Below are 15,612 nucleotides of genomic sequence, written 5' to 3'. Positions count from 1 at the left end.
AAGGCAAAGAGAGCTTGTGCAGGCAAAGTCCCGTAATTATGAAGCCATCAGATTTCATGAAACTATTCCAATTAAGAGAAATTGTCCAAAATGAAAGGGCCAAAGGCAAACATGTAACTTCAAATTTCAGCAAGGCAGTAAAATCTGAAAGCTCCAAAATTATCTCCTTTGATGCTGTCTCACATCTAGGTCATGCTGATGCATGAGGTGGGTTCCCATGGCCTTGGGAAGCTCCACCCCTGTGACTTTGCAGGGTACAGCCTTCCTCCTGGCTGTTTTCACAGGCTGGCATTGAGAATCTGTGTTTTTTCCAGGTGCATGGTGCAATCTGTAAGTGGATCTACCATTCCAGGGTCTGGGGAATGGTGACCATCTTCTCACAGTGCCGCTAGGCAGAGCCCCAGTGGGAACTCTGTATGGAGGCTTCGACCCCACATTTCCCTTCCGCACTCCCCTAGCAGATGTTCTCCATGAGTGCCCAACCCTGCAGCAAACTTCTTCCTGGACATCCAGGCATTTTAATGCATTGCTAAAATCTAGGTGGAGGCTCCCACACCTGGATTCTTGACTTCCGTACACCCACAAGCTCAACACCAAGTGGAAGTTGCTTAGGCTTCAGGCTTGAACCCTCTGAAGCCATGGCCTGAGCTGTACCTTGGCCCCATTGAGTCACAGCTGGAGCAGCTAGGATTCAGGGCTACTACATGAGAAGCACAGGATTGGATGGTGGTTGGCTGCCCTCTTTGGCAGTGACTGACATCTGGAAGGACATCTGGGGAATGCATAAAATGGTATGTGGATGTGGATGCCCATACCACACCTATGCTACCTTGAAGTCACCAGACAGAGAAGCTAGCCTGCATTCAGCTCCTCCAGAATGTCTCCCCATAGAAAATGTGGCCCACTGGCTACATAAGAGGATAGGACATCCTCTTGTTTTATTACTGTTCTGTCTTGAAAATCCTACTATATTCTCTCTACAAGTTCTTTAACAAACATGCAATTTTCAAATATTCTCTCCAAATCTGTGGCTTTTAAAAAATTTGCTTAACACAGCGTCTTTTTTTTTCACATAAAAACTTAAATTTTTATGTTTGAGTGGTGTTTTTTCATATTTGAGTGGTGTTTTTGGTATTATATCTAAAAACTCACTGCTCAATCCAAAGCCATCACCTAAGTTTTCCATATTCTAAGTGCAGGCCACACTCAAGTGAGGAGTTTTAAGGTTCACTGATTTGAAAAAGGGGGAATCACAAGTGTTTCAAGTTATTATTTGAGGGATACTTGTCTATTTTCCCACATTTGTCTTAGTTATTAAATCACTTCTTAATATTAATATGTACTCTTGGATATTTACTTTATACTTTGGGTTAAAACAAATGTTATTAATATTTTGTTAAAATTATTTTAGTACCTTTAGAAATACTAGTGATTTTTGCACATTGATTTTGTATCCTGAGACTTTGCTGAAGTTCCTTATCAACTTACGCTTTTGGGATGAGACAATGGGGTTTTCTAGATACAGAATCATGTCGTCTGAAAATAAAAATAGTTTGACTTTCTCTCCTACTATTTGAATGCACTTTATTCCTTTGGGTGCTGGATTCCCCTGACCAGAATTTCCAACACTACGTTGAATTGAAGTGGTGAGAATGAGCATCCTTGTCTTGTGCGGGATTTCAAGAGGAATGCTCCCATTTTATATTAGCCACTGATAGTCTTGAACAAATGTTTAATATACTTTTTCAATAGGATAATTCCTTAAATTGAATATGTATTTATATGGATATTTTCTGGCTTCCCCTTCATCCCTGCATGTCCCTGTGTGATTGTTCTTTTCAGTGGAACATGGACATAATTGATGTTCTTATTAACTATTTCCTCGCAATTTGTTGCAGAAATTAATATATGTGTGTATCACAGACCTTAATCTTTGGTGGACAAGAGCTAACAAAGAAAGGTACCAATTTTTTTTTTTTTTTTTTTTTTTTTTTTTTTTGAGATGGAGTCTCGCTCTGTCGCCCAGGCTGGAGTGCAGTGGCACGATCTCGGCTCACTGCAAGCTCCGCCTCCCGGGTTCACACCATTCTCCTGCCTCAGCCTCCCCAGTAGCTGGGACTACAGGCGTCCGCCACCACCCCCGGCTAATATTTTGTATTTTTAGTAGAGACAGGGTTTCACCATGGTCTCGATCTCCTGACCTTGTGATCCGCCCGCCTCGGCCTCCCAAAGTGCTGGGATTACAGGCGTGAGCCACCGCGCCCGGCCAAAAGGCACCAAATTTTAACAGCCAATACATCCCAGGACAACCTATAGAGTTACCATCTCCTCCAAACTCTAGTTTCAAGATAGCTCCTGAGTGATTTTTAACATGTGCCAAGCACAGGTCTTCCCGATTGACCCCAACACCAAGAACTGGATGCCTGCAAGCAATAGGCGGTCACTGTTTCCTGCTTGTATGATGTCACAAGGAAGAGCCATCGGATCGTCAGTGTGAACGGAGCCAAGGTGACCATAAACAGCACAAGCACACCAAACACGACCTTCACCAACATGTCACAGAAGTCTGGGCAGTGGGCCGACAGCAGAGCCAACACGGTGTTTGGTTTGGGGTTTTCCTCTGAGCAGCAGCCGACAAAGTTTGCAGAGAAATTCCAGGAGGTGGAAGAAGCGGCCAAGACAGCCAAAGACAAGAACCAGGAGAAAATGGAGCCCTCGAGTAATCAACCCTAAGAATCCTGGTGTGGATTCTTCTACTCTGGCATCCAGTGTCAACGGGATGGACGATGAAAAGGCCTCGCATGCAGCTGCAGCCAACACGCACCTGCAGTACAGGAACAACAAGCTGAAGGCGGCCTCGACGCAGGGCGCTGCCCACGGGAAGAGGCGAGAGATGGAGCTGCAGGCCTGGCGGGAGAGCGACGCCCGGCTGCCCACGGCGCTGCAGGAGTCCGCGGCCAGCGCGGAGCAGAGGAAGAGGCAGTGACATCCACAGAGAGAAGGAGAAGAACACGCAGCTGAGGAGGAAGATTGAGGAGCTGGAGGCGGAGCTCCAAAAAAAGGAGGCAGAGCTGGAAGATCTCCGAAAACAAAGTGAACTCACACCTCGGCTCAGGTCAGAGCGCGAGTGTGTCTCTGAGAAGATGGAGGCGACAGAGAGAAGATCAAAACCTCGAAGACAAAGCGCGTTCCCTAAATACAGAAGCTGAGGCGAGCCAATCCCGACAGCGCCACCTGGAGGTGGAGGTGAAGAGCTTCCTGGAGGTGCTGGACCGGAAGATCCATGACGTGCGTGATTTCCGCCCAGGCCTCTCCAAGCTGGGCACCAGTAACGAGGGCTAGACGAGGCTCACCACCCGACCGTGAGTGCCAAGTGTGTTTGTGAGACCAGATGGCGCTAGGATGCTTTGAAACAATTGCTTAATGGAGACTTAATAAGAGATAGAAAACAGGTTTCTGGTGGGTGTATTTTCTGGCCTGGGAATCGCCTCCATCCACGATATTGCCCCCTGCCACCCAATTTGTATGGTTGCGACAATATTCCTTCTCTTGGTTTTAATTTCTGAGCAGATGATTGTGGTGTGGGAACAGCACACAGTGAGGGTGCCTAGCACAATGCCTGACGCAAGGTAGTTGCTTAATAAATATTTGTTCAATAAAAAAAAGAATTATTTTTTTCCAAAGCCCCAATCAAAACCGGGGCATTATTAGAGGTATAATAGTTGAACCAACATTGAAAATACATTCAATTTAGTTCATGTGCTCTCAAATATCCTTTTTTCTTTTAAAGTTCTCAGTTGTAATATCACACAAAATATTAGTAATTTATACTAATTACACAGTTTAAAATATTGTATAAATAATTTAGTGACATTTGATTGAAAAAATACATGTTCCACATGTCTTGACTATTTTTTCCTTCTATATGAAATGTGTGCTTATTATTAAGTTTCAGGTGTTACCATATTTTTGATTTCTAGTATTTAACTTTAGTAGGTGTGCTTGAATGCACTTTATTAATTCATGTACTAATGTTCATATTTTGGATAGGGTTTTAATATTACTTGTACTATTTGGTGAATTTTAAACTATTCACTTTTTTTATGAGATAAAATTTACACATAAGAAAAAAATTCATAGATCTGAAATATATCACTAGAGAGTTTCTGGCAAATGTGAATACCCTTGTCCCCAACACCTAAGGTAGCCTAAAGAGCAAGTCCATCCCCACAACACATCTTTCTCTGTGCCTGCGGTCCACTCCTACATGGGGGAAAGGTTTTGATTTCTGACACTATAGATCTAATTTTTTTCTATTTTGAACTTCATAGAAATTTAATCAAACATTATGGACCTTTTATTAGTAAGGGGCTACTTTTCTATTTTTGAGGTTAATTCATGCTATTTAATGTATTAAATTAGATCAACATATTGTCATTTATTCAATTAATGGACTGACTCTGATATGAAACCTCAAAGTTTTCTTGTATGTATGGAGAGAAAGAGAGAAATGAGAGAGATTTTATATCTAAATCAGTCCATTAAGTAAATAAATGACAATGATTTATTTTCCTGTCAATGAACTTTAAATTTATTTCCAGTTTGTGAATATTATAAGCGGAGCTGTTACAAACATCTTACTGCAAATTTTCCTATGTTCTCTCATTTTTATTGAAAAAATATGAAGTATATTTATTTGTATAAATATAAAGGGAACATCAGGTCCCACCTTCACAATTGAGGATTATAATACAACATGAGATTTGGGACAGGACACAGACCCAAACCACATCAGATATACATTGTAAAATGTTCATCATAGTCAAGGTAATTTGTATATCCATCTCCTCACCAAGCTACCATTTTATTTTTTTTAAATCTACTACGTGTGTGTATATGTGTATGTCTGATGTGTGTATACATATATATATATTGTTTTTTGAGACCGAGTCTCACTCTGTCACCCAGGCTGGAGTGCAGTGGTGTGATCTCAGCTCACCGCAAGGTCCGCCTCAAGGGTTCACACCATTCTCCTCCCTCAGCCTCCCAAGTAGCTGGGAATACAGGTGCCTGCCACCACGCCAGGCTAATTTTTTGTAATTTTAGTAGAGAGGGGGTTACACCGTGTTAGTCAGGATGGTCTCATCTCCTGACCTCGTGATCTGCCCACTTTGGCCTCCCAAAGTGCTGGGATTACAGGTATGAGCCATTGCGCCCAGCCTAAAGTATGTATGTATTCTAAGGGTAAGTTTAAATTTTTTCAGTTGCATTGAGGTATGATTAAAATATTTTAATAATATATGTTTAAGATGCCCCGCTTGATGTTTTGATGTTGTATTAGTTCATTCGTACACTGGTATAAAGAAATGCCTGAGACTAATTAAAAAAAGATATTTAATTGGCTCAAAGTTCTGCAGGCTTTACAGGAAGTGCAGTGGCTTCTCCTTCTGAGGAGACTCAGGAAAGTTAGAATTATGGCAGAAGACAAAGGGGAGTAGGCACATTACATGGCCAGAGCCGAAGCCCGTAGGACGGTGCGGGGGAGCAGGGGTGGTGTCTACACTTTGTTAGACAAGCATATCTTGTGGGAACTCATGTACTGTTGTGAGAATAGAACCAGGAATTGGTTCTAAATCATACATAAAAGACCCACCCCATGACCCACTCATCTCCCACAAGGTCCCACCTTCACAATTGAGGATTATAATATATGAGATTGGGAGAGGACACAGATCTAAACCATATCAGATATACATTGTAAAATGCTCATCACAGTCATGGTAATTTGCATATCAATCTTCTCACAGAGCTACCATTTTTGTTTTTTAATATACTATGTGTGTGTATATGTGTGTGTCTGATGAGAACACCTAAGATCTACCCTTTTAACGAAAATCACTTTTACAATACAGTATTAAATACAGGAACACTGCTGTAGATCAGATTTCCAGAACTCTTTCAACATGCACAACTGAAACTCTGTACAGTTTAGCCAACATCACCTGATTTCCGTCTCCTCCCAGATCCTGGGACCCACTATTCTACTCTTTGCTTTCAAGAGCTTGGATATTTGAGGTCCCACATGTAAATGAGATCATAAACCATTTGTCTTTATGCATCTGGCTTATTCCACATACTCCAGGCCTACCTGTGTTGTTGCAAATGTCAGAATTTCCTTCTTTTCAAGGTGAATGAAATTCAGTTTTATGTACACACATTTTATTTATACATTAATCAATCTATGGTCATTAAATTATTTTACAAATTTATACTTTTATAAATTACCTTGCAGAGAACATATGTTTGACAGCTCCACCTCCTGGGTTCAATACATTCTTCTGCCTCAGCCTCCCAAGTAGCTGGGACTACAGGCGCCCTCCACCACGCCTGGCTAATTTCTTTTCTTTTTTTTTTTTTTTTTTTGTATTTTTAGTAGAGACGGGGTTTTACAATGTTTGCCAGGATAGTCTCTATCTCCCGACCTCGTGATCTGCCCGCCTCAGCCTCCCAAAGTGCTGGGATTACAGGGGTGAGCCACTGTACCCGGCATGACATCATAATTTTATTTCCTTTGAATATGTAATAAAAAGTGGGATCACTAGATCATATGATAGCTTTATTTTTCAATTTATTGAGAAACCAATCCTACCACACCATGTAAGGATACCCTTTTCATCACATTCTTGCTAACATTTATTCTCTTTTGTCTTGATGATAATAGCCATTTTAAGTGGTGAAAGGTGACATCTCAGTGTGCTTTTCATTTGAATTGCTCTGATAATTAGTAATGTTGAGAATATTTATGCTCTCCTTTCATGTGTGTGTCTCTGAAAATAAATCTGTCCAGGTTTTTGCCCTTTTTATCAGGTCATTTGATATTTGCTATTGAGTTGTATGGGTTATTTATAAATGTAGCTAGAACTTTTTGTCAGTTAAATAATTTCACATAGTTTTTCCTCTGCTTTTGGTATTAAATTCAAATAAATCATTCCTGAATCAATGACAGAAAGTTTTTCCCATGTTTTCTATGAGTTTATGGCTTCAGGTTATGTTCATTTTTAGTTGATTTTTGTATATGGTGTTACAGAAGGTCTAATTTTATTGATTTTACAATTGGATTTTTAGTTTTTACATCATTTATTGAGGAGACTGTCCTTTCTTCACTGAGTGTTGTTAGCATGCAAAATCAGGGAAAGACACTTAATTTAAAAAGAAAATATGAGATGAATATTCCTGATGAACATAGACCTAAAAGTTCTCAACAAAATACTTACAAATAGAATCCAGAAGCACTTTAAAATGTGATACATCGTGATCAAGTGGGCTTTAGCCCTGGAAGGCAAGGTCATTCAACATCCACAGATCAGTAACTGATTCATCATGTAAGCAGGATAAAAGCAAAAGCCATATGATTATCTCAATAGATGCTGAGAAAGCTTTGATAGGATCCAACATCCTCTCATAATAAAAACTCTCAACAGACTGAGTATCAAATAAACCCCACAAAATTCTAAGAGCCATCGATGACAAGCCAACAGTCAACATTATACTGAATCAGCAAAAGCTCAAACCCCTTGAGAACTTGAACAAGACAAGGATGTCCTCTCACCACTCCTATTGAACATAGCACTGGAAATCCTAGTCAGAGCAACCAGGCAATAGCAACAATAAAGGGGAGCTGATACAGTTTGTATTTGTGTCCCCACCCAAATTTCATGACAGATTGTAATTCCCAGTGTTGGAAGTGGTATCTGGACAAAGATGATTCTGTCATGGGAATGGGTTTCCCTCTCTTGGGCTGCTCTCATGATAGAGCCCTCAGGAAATCTGGTTTCAAGGTACGTGGCACCTCCCTACTGTCTTTCTCCTGCTCCAGCCGTGTAAGACATGATGCTTCCTTTTATGCCATGATTGTCGGGTTCCTGAGGCCTCCCCAGCCATGCTACCTGCACAGCCTGCAGAACCATGAGACAATTAAAAATCTTCATAAGTTACACAGTCTGGGGTGTTTCTTTACAGTGTGCAAATGGGCTAATACAGCATCCGAATAGGAAAAGAAGTCAACGTGTCTATCCAAACTGATGATATAATTCTATGCCTAGAAAATTATAAAGTCTCTGCCAAAATAATTCTAGAATAGATAAACAACTTTGGTAAAGTGTCTGGATACAAAATCAATGTACAAAAATCACTAGCATTTCTATACCCCAACTACTTCCAAACTGGGAGTGAAATCAAGAATACAATCCTACCCCATTTACAGTATTCACACACAAAAAGTGAAATGCCTGGAAACACAGGTAACAGACAATTGAAAGATCTCTACAAGGCGAACTACAAAACACAGCAGAAACAAATAATAAATGACACAAATAAATGGGAAAACATTTCATGATCATGGATTGGAAGAATCAATATTGTAAAAATTGTCATACTGTCCAAAGCAATTTACAGATTCAATACTATTTGCATAAAATAGGGAGGTTTTGGGTCATGGGGAAAGGTTCTTCAGAAATGGCTTGGTGTCCACCCTATGGTAATTAGTTAATTGTTTATGTATTAGCTAATGTGACATCTGATTGTTCAAAAGGGTCTGGCAACCTTCCTTCTCTCTCATGCTCCCCCTTTCACCACGTGACATAGCCTGCTTCCCCTTTGCCTTCCACCATGATTGTAAGTTTCCTGAGACCCTCACAAGAAGCAGATGCTGGTGCCATGCTTCTCATACAGCTTGCAGAACTGTCAGACAAATAAGTCTCTTTTCTTATAAATTAACCTCAATTATTAATTTATAGCAATGCAAAATAGACTAATACACTACCCAAAGCAATATATAGATTCAACGCAGTTTCTATCAAGGAAACGAAATAATTGATTCTATATATTTTTTAATATCCTAAAATTTATATAGAATCAAAAAAGCCTAAATAGCAAAAGCAATCCTAAGAAATAGAAACGAAGCTGGAAGTACTGCATTCTTTGACTTCAAATTGTACTACACAGATATAGCAAGAAAGACAGCTTAATACTGGTATTAAAAAAAAAATTAATGTAACCGCATACAGAGCCCAGAAATAAAGCTAAATGTGTACAACCTACTGTTCTTTGACAAAACTGGAAAAAATATACATTGGAGAAACAACCCTGTATTCAGTAAGTGGTGCTGGGAAAATTGGATATCCACATGTAGAAGAAGAAAACCAGACTTCTATCTCACCATAGACAAAAATTAACTGAATATGGATGCGATATTTAAATGTATAAACTGAAACTATAAAAATACTTGAAGAAAATGTAGGAAAAAGGATAATTGACCTAGGCAAAAAAAAAAAAAAATATATATATATATATATATATATATACATGACTAAGACTTCAAAAGCAACTGGAATGAAAACAAAAATAGACAAATGGGATTTAACTGAACTAAAAATCTGCACAGAAAATGAAATAATCAACATGGTGAACAACCAACCTGCAGAATGGTAGAAGGTATCATCTCACCTCAGTTAAAATGTCTGTTATCAAAAAAGAAAAATAAACACTAACAAATGCTGGTAAGGATTCAGAGAAAAGAAAACTTTTATGCATTGTTGGAGAAAATGTAAACTAGTACAGTCACTATGGAGAGCAGTGTGGAGGTACCTCAGAAAACTGCAAACACACTACTATATGATCCAGCAATTCCACTACTGCAAATTGATCCAAAGAACATCATTATATCAGAGATTTCTGCACCCAGATGTATATGGCAGGACCTTTCACAAGAGCCAAGATATGAAATCAAACCAGGTGTTGGAAAAGAGATGAATGGTTAAAGATAGTGTGGTGCAGATACATGATGAAATACTATCATCCATAAGAAGGGAAATCCTGTCATTTGTGGCAATGAGGATGGAACTAGAGGACATTATGCAAAATGAAATAAGCCAGGAACAGAAAGTAACACACTTTGTTTTCTCACTCATACGTGGAAGCAAAAAGATTAGTTTCATAGAAGTAAAGATTACAACAGAGGATACTAGAGGCTGGGAAGTGTGGGGAAAGAGGGCAAGATAGGCAGAGATTTGTAAAACAATACAACATTAGAGTTAGGTAGGAGGGTTGAGATTATAATGTTCTTTACCACTGTGGGATAAATATAATTAATAATAGCATGTGGTATCAAATAGTTAGAAGGATATTGAGTGTTCCCAATTAAAAGAAGTTTGAGATGAAGGATATGTTAATTATCCTAATCTGAATCCTATACACTATATGTATCAAAACATCACTATGTACCTCATGAATATTTACAATTATTATTTGTCTATTAAAATTATATTTTAAAATAACACAAAATTCATTGTTAGTGACATAAATGGAGGATCTGGGATAGGCCTGGGGATAAACGAAGGCTTTGGGATAGGTGTGGGGATAAAGGGAGGGCTCCAGAATACATTAACGGCATAACATGTCAACGGGTAGAGGAGCTTGCATTCGATTTTTCTATTTGTAGCACTGAGTAGATAAGACATTTCTCAAAGCTTCTCTCTACAATAGAGACCTGAGGTCCAGGTGAGCTGTGCCGCCTTTGTGCAGTGGCGGCTGAATACAGTGACACTGGGCGCGTGGTGAGAAGCAGTGCAAGCTCAGCTCATTGGACCCTCCGCCCTGAACTGCAGATGAGCCGGGGGCCCCCAGACAGGCCTGGCTTCTGCCTGCAGACACTGGAGCCTTTGCTGTGGCCGCCACCCAGGAGCCCTGACCTCAAAGCATCGGGAACCTCTCTGCCCACCTTGGGAAACTGAAGGCAGCAGCGGCCTCTCCTAGCCAGGACCCCGCAGATCCCGGGTCTCCAGCCCCAAACCTGCGCAATGTAAAGGAAGTCCCCGCTGAGCTACAGGGACCCAGCACCTCTGGGTGGGCGTGGCGGGGCGGGAAGCACGGGGGCAGCTGCGACAGAGATGCGCGGGGGCTGCTGGGAAGTGGGCGGTCCGAAAGGCGCAGGGCTGATGGGACATGGGCAGCCCGGGGACGCGTCGGGGCCGGCGGGACGTGGGGGATCCGGGGATGCCAGGGGGCAGCTGGGGCGTGCGCGGTCCAGAGACGCCCGAGTCGCCAGGAAGCGGGGTTAGGACTTAGCGCCTCCTTCTCTTCTGGCCATTCAGCGCCGAAGCTCGGAATCTCGGGGTAACTCCTGTCCCAGTTGGAAGAGACCCACCCAGTCCTGACAAGGGACAAAGGCCTTAGGGCAAGAAAGGTAAGCAGAGTCCTGGAAGATGATGTGGGGAATAGGGAGCGGCCACCGGATGGTTATCATTCTTCTACCAGACCTTGACACGGATGGGGAGAGACAGAGAAGAACCTTCCACGTTTGTCCCACTGGACATGCCCACCACCCTTTACCAGCCCTTTCTAGAAGGCCTGTGCATAACACATGAAAAAGCTGCTCTTGACCGTCCCCTGACCTTTTAAAAGAACACATTTGCTGCATCGAACCCGCCTAGATGTAAGGAGGTTGCCAATGTATGATAGTCAGAAAATTGCACGTCTTGTAAGTTACCATGTGCTTTGCTTATTTATTTATTTATTTATTTATTTATTCATTCATTTATTCATTCTTGAGACGGAGTCTCATTCTGTCGCCCAGGCTAGAGTGCAGTGGCAGGATCTTGGCTCACTGCAACCTCTGCTTCCTGGGTTGTAACAATTCTACTGCCTTAGCCTCCAGGGTAGCTGGAATTACAGGTGTGCACTGCCACGCCTGACTAATTTTTGTATTTTTTGGTAGAGATGGGGTTTCGCCATGCTGGCCATCCTGACCTCAGGTGATCCACCTGCCTTGGCCTCTCAAAGTGCTGGTATTACAGGTGTGAGCCACCGTGCCCGGCCACCAATTACCATGTGCTTTTTACAAAATCATAGCATAGGGGTGTCTTCTGGAAATGGCATTTTGAAATGGAGTTATTGAACCACCCCTGGAAGGGACACAGGAACCACACGTCTACGTTAATTCCGTGGGTGAGAGGACACGGAGGGGAGACCTGGGCAGGAAAAGAAGAGGGTTCCATGCCAGGCTGCTCATATTTAGAAGACATTTTCATATCGTTGTCATTGTTTTCTTGTGTGCATTTGATTCCTCGCTATTGTATACATCATTGGCAATGCTAAGTATTCTTTTGAAATATCTAGTCTTTCTAGATGTTCTGAAGTGCCTGATGTATGTTAAAATTACAGATAGTAAAATAATAAATTTTGTAAGTATCTGTTTGTTAAAATTCATACGCAGTGTTTTATTTTATTTTGATGTTGGTGGGGGGAATGGCCAAATCCCTGCTTGAGTAGCACACATTGTGTTTGTGCTCTGGTTCAGGGGAGGAGAGAAGAGGAGAAAGTGCAGAGTTCTAGGCCTCTGTGTGCACCAGGAGGCGAGATTAATGGTCATCTCTTCTGTATGTGTGTTTTTATTTACCTATGGATATTGTGTGTATAAAGGATGAACAAGTCCTATTTATAACATCTAATCTTTCCAGGTGTTAAACAGGTTGCCAGTGTATGACGGAAGTAGGGTTAATGAATGAACACAGCTTGTACATATTGTGTTAAAATTCATAAAAAGCCTGTCTTCTGAAAAGGACCCTTGGGACCTCCCGCTGCGCCCTCCGGCCCCAGCTTCAGGAAGACCTGGCCAGGGGAAGGTGGGCGGCATGAGCTGCTGCTGGCTACCGGGAAGGTGGAGGAGCCCGGGCCGCATCCGCCCCGGCCACCGCCGTCGCAGGTTCCCCGCAGGCTCGCGCTGTTCTGGTTGCGGGGCTCTGCGCGGGCCGCGTCGGGGCGCCTGCTGGGAGCAAGGAGGCGCCATCCTGGCTGGCCTCCTCCAGGAGGAGGCTCGGGCCTGCACATGCTCAGTTCTCGCGGATGGGCGCGGGCGCTGGTGGGGCGTTGGGGCGCCGCCCTGTTGGGGCGCCGCTGAGTCGCCTGGGTGTGAGGACCTCGCGCCGGCGCCCCTGGGGAAGGACGCGGAGCCACCGACGTGGAGCCAAGGGCTGCAGCTGGTGCCCGACGCCCCCGGGAAGGCCCTTCCGCCAGCGCCTGCGGGTCCGAGCTTGGAGCGGCTGCTGCCCGCTGAGGCGCCAGCGACGTCGGGAGCTCCTGGGAGTCAGTGTTTTGTGCTAGTCTTGCCACGTCCTCTGAAAACTCGGGATTTTGTCACTGGATTGGTGACAGGAGGTGAGAAGGTTTTTAGACGTTGCCTTCGCTGGCTGGGTGCGGGGCTCAGGCCTGGAATCCCAGCACTTTGGGTGGCCGAGGCGGGCGGATCTCTCGAGCTCAGGAGTTGGAGAAGCTGCCTTTGCAGTAACTGTGGTCTTAGGTTCAGCTGAGTAAGAAAAAGGGCTTTTCTTTGAATTAGCTGCTTTTGTGATTTCTCTCAGGCTCATCTTTTGTCAGTTAAAAATCCAGTGGTAGGTGTAGCTTAGTGACGGGAAATTTTTGGTTTAGTTTTGGCTGTACGTAAGACTTGGAAATTATTATTTTTTTTTATATTCTAGTGTCAGCAAATCCAGAAGGATGTCAGATTAAACACGAATTTAACAAATTTTGGTTTAGTTTTGGCTGTACGTAAGACTTGGAAATTATTTTCTTTTATATTCTAGTGTCAGCAAATCCAGAAGGATGTCAGGTTAAACACGAATTTAACAAACATGCCTGTAATCCTAGCATTTTGAGAGGCTGAGGCGGCGGATCACGAGGTCAGGAGTTGGAGAACATCTTGACCAACATAGTGAAACTCTGTCTCTACTAAAAATACAAAAATTACTGGGCGTTGTGGCGGATGCTGTAATCCCAGCTATTCTGGAGGCCGAGGCGGAAGAATAGCTTGTAACTGGGAGGCAGAATTTGCAGTGAGCCGAGATTGCGCCACTGCACTCCAGCGTGGCCGACAGAGTGAGACTTCGTCTCAAACAAACAAACAAACAAAAAAGTTGTTTTTCATTGGAACGCTGCTCATCATTTTAAATAACAAAAGTTTGATAGACTCATAAAGGAACTAAATTCACAAGTACATATAAGTAAAATAAGCCAAAAAATACTACATCCTGAATGACTGCATTCTTACCCATTCTACGAAATAGAAGCTAAAGTAACATGAAGGTCGGTAGTTGAATGGCGAAAAGGTGAGAGAAAAGAGGGAGAAAGGAGGAGATGCAAGAGAACAAGAAAAAATGTTGAGGGTAGTTGGTTTGTTTTCTATCTTAATTGTGATGGTTACATCAATAATTTCCAAATTATACATTTCGTGTGTTATTAAAATTTTATATTATTCAAGCTATTACAAATAAATACATGTATACATCACACAAAAAGTCAGATATTTCTGAATGTACGATGAATAAACCCCAGCTCTATCTCAATTTTTTGGTAGATTCTAAAATGCAACAGTTAGTTTGCTTAATGCAGTCATATTTCTATTTGTACAAATATGTAAAAAAATAAATGATATAATACTTGCTAAGTAATTTTAATGGCAAAATCACATAATACGAAATTATATTTTCTCAGATGCTGTCATTGACACTAAGCTGCTCCAGGAGTCTCACATCTGTTCTGGACATGGCTCTCTCCTCTGGTGTCCCAACCCAGAGCTTGCTATAGAGGAGGAGACACACAAATAGGGCCCTCCCTGTCCTGATGAAAACCAACCTTGCCTGTGTCTATGGGAGAAGAGCCCCAGTCCAGAAGTACCAGGAGTTTCCTTTTGGTGGTCAGGTCTCTGAACACAGAGGACTCACTATGGAGTTTGGTCTCAGCTGGGTTTTCCTTATTGCTACTTTAAAAGATGGCTCATGGAGAACTAGCGATATTGAGTGTGAGTGGTCATGAGTGAGAGAAACAGTGGATATGTGTGGCAGGTTCTGACCAGGTTGTCTCCGTATTTGCAGGTGTCCAGTGTGACATGCAGCTGGTGGAGTCTTTGGGAAGCTTGTTGTAGCCTGGGGCATCCGTGAGACTTTCCCTTGCAGCCTCTGGATTCACCTTTTGTAGGTACTGGATGAGCTGGGTCCACCAGGCTCCAGGGAAAGGGCTGGAGTAGGTCTCATTTTTGAGTAGTAGTGGAGGCAGCACAAGCTATGCGGACTCTGTGAAGGGTCCATTCACCATCTCCAGAGATGATGCCAAGAAATCACTGTATCTACAAGTGAACAGCCTGAGAGCTGAAGATAGTGCTATGTATTACTGTGGTGGCACTGTGTGCATCTCTGACTTCAGGGACATGCAGAGATGCTGCTTTGGTGTGTCCAGGGGCTTCTGTTTTGGGGACACCAATTTTGGAATTTGCAGTATCCTTGAATCCAGTGCCTTCGTGGTGGCATTGTATCTGTGTTGTGCATTGGCAGTGAGTCCAGGATACATGCAGCTGATGCTGTGTCTTGTGAGGACAACAACTACAAAATGATCCTATTAATAGGCAAATGACTTGAATACACATTTTTCAAAAAATATGTACAAATGACATATAGATATATAAAAATGTTAAATAGAAGTAATAATTTTAAAAATTCAAATTTAATCTACAATAAATTATCACCCCATACCTGTTAGAATAGCTATTTTTAAAGAAGATGAAAG

General features: G+C 42.3%; 1 pseudogene and 1 gene segment (V, D, J or C); both read left to right on the top strand.

Moving 5' to 3' along the window:
* The window catches only part of LOC106995637 (immunoglobulin heavy constant delta-like), a 727,209-nt gene that overhangs the window by 402,759 nt on the left and 308,838 nt on the right, over positions 1-15,612 (top strand).
* LOC100426662 (homer protein homolog 2-like) lies at positions 2,372-3,342 on the top strand (annotated as a pseudogene).

The sequence above is a fragment of the Macaca mulatta genome, chromosome 7 (genome assembly GCF_049350105.2).
Source record: "Macaca mulatta isolate MMU2019108-1 chromosome 7, T2T-MMU8v2.0, whole genome shotgun sequence".
NCBI classification, from domain to species: Eukaryota; Metazoa; Chordata; class Mammalia; order Primates; family Cercopithecidae; genus Macaca; species Macaca mulatta.
The sequence above is the reverse complement of the archived record's forward strand: the minus strand, read 5'-3'. Positions and strand labels throughout refer to the sequence as shown.